Source organism: Cyprinodon variegatus, unplaced genomic scaffold (assembly GCF_000732505.1).
Source record: "Cyprinodon variegatus isolate N-32 unplaced genomic scaffold, C_variegatus-1.0 Scaffold33, whole genome shotgun sequence".
In the NCBI taxonomy this organism is placed as follows: domain Eukaryota; kingdom Metazoa; phylum Chordata; class Actinopteri; order Cyprinodontiformes; family Cyprinodontidae; genus Cyprinodon; species Cyprinodon variegatus.
Window position 1 is genome coordinate 476,993 of NW_015150486.1, and position 2,005 is coordinate 478,997.

Below are 2,005 nucleotides of genomic sequence, written 5' to 3' on the forward strand. Positions count from 1 at the left end.
AGTTTGAAGACATATAAAATTGCACCATAGGCCAACCGTCACAAGGAAGTGCAGGACAAGGAAGGCCTTTATATACGGCATGCATCATTTAGGTAGTTATTGTTTTACTTCTTGAGCTCCTTGAGTTATTTACCGTCACAGGTAGGAGCTTCGGCTGGAGAGTAAATCAAAAGTCTTTCATACAGTAATGGACTTATATTTACGTAGTGTGATCAGATCATTGTTCTGCTGCCAAACTCAGGTGAGCTTGAGCTTAAAGTCAAAAATGGATGGTTGGATGGATTTTATAGCAGGACTTCCTGGTTCTGTAATTTACAACAAGTCTTCCAGGAGCTGAAACTGCAAAGATATCTCAACCCCCATTATACCAGCTCCATTGTTGGCTGTAGGGTTTTACTTTTCTGGGTTTGTTTTAGCAGATTTTGAGCATATAAGCAGATATCAGTGGTATTTTTGGCTTTAGCTGTGGTTCGGATCCTGGAATCAGTTTTATTTTTTTTTTTTACTTATTGTTAAATCAGCAGCACTGACCTTAAGCAAATAAAGCATGCAGTAAATGAGATGCTGGTTTGGGTTCTCTCCTAATGCAGTATTGATGAGCTCCTGGAGTAATTTTGATAGGCTGGCTTTCCTAGGATAGTTCCCAACTAGTTATGTTTTCTTCATTTTTCTTCATAGATTGTAGCTCTTATTGTGTTTCTCTGGAATCTCAAAACTATAAATTGCTTTATTGCATCGCTTTCAAACTGATGGATGACAATGACTTTTTTTCTAATCTGTTTGTGACTTTGTTTTGATTTCAGATATTTTAGCCTACTTCCTGTTGCCAGAAAGGAAGTAGCCTTAAAGCTTTTTTTCTTTTTCTTTTTTATGATTATCCACCAATCAGGCTGGGTTGTGGTATGTGAGAATGAAATCAGCTTCCAGAAAAAGGTGGCTATTCACAACTAAGTCATGGTTTAATAAGGAAGAGTGGCAATTGCTTTAATTTTTTCAGGAGGGTTATTTCAAATTTGAAATGTTGTCTATGCTGTAAGTTAAAAAAGAATTACCATTAAATTGAATTGAATCATATCGTGGTGTGTTCTTGAGTATCCAAAAATAATTGAATCGTTGGGTCAGGATATTGATACACTGGGGGAAAAAAAACGACCTAGAAATAAGTACAAACATTGTTAAATTAAGTGTATTTACCCTTAATTTGAATATTTGAATAAGATGATTTGCCAATGGAATGAGTGTTTTTACTCTTAAAATAAGATATTTAGATAAGATGCACTTGAAATAAGACAATGCAATTTTGTTGTCTTATTATAAAGGTAAATTGTCTTGTTCCATTGGCATAATGTCTCTTTTACCTCCTCAATTTAAGAACAAATGCACTTATTTTGAGAAAAAATTACTGATCTAGATTTGGATTTTTTCCAGTGTACTAAATCGAATCGCTTTGATGGGTGTGATTTACATCCCTATTAATAACTGATATTATTTAAAAAATACATTTTGAATTTCCTCAGGTTGTCATTAATCAGCTCTCAAAATGTCTGAAATAACAAGAAAAAGAGGAACCTGTAAGATGGAAAATACTTCACTGCACTGTAAATAGAGAAATGTAGCTTAGTTTGCAGCAGAGGCAATGTTCTCTACAACTCCTTAGGGAAGTGTTCTTTACTATTTTTTTTTCTTCGTGACTCAACCTTTCTCCATGTAGTATTTGTTATGGCAACCAAGATTAAACTTTCTCTAAAAAAAAATCTATGATTCAAATGTCAGATGTATGTATGATAAGCACAGCTGTGGAAATGAAGAAAGAAGGAAATGATGCTGTTTTTCTAATGTAAAACTACGATTTAGTAATTTCTCTTTGGTCTCTGCACCTTGGGATGGGCTGTACCTGGCACAGCAATCTAATATCAAATTCCTTTGCACATGTCTAAACACACAGAAAACACACAAAAACATGGGCTTGGCAGGACATGTCTCACACAGATAAATTATAACCGGT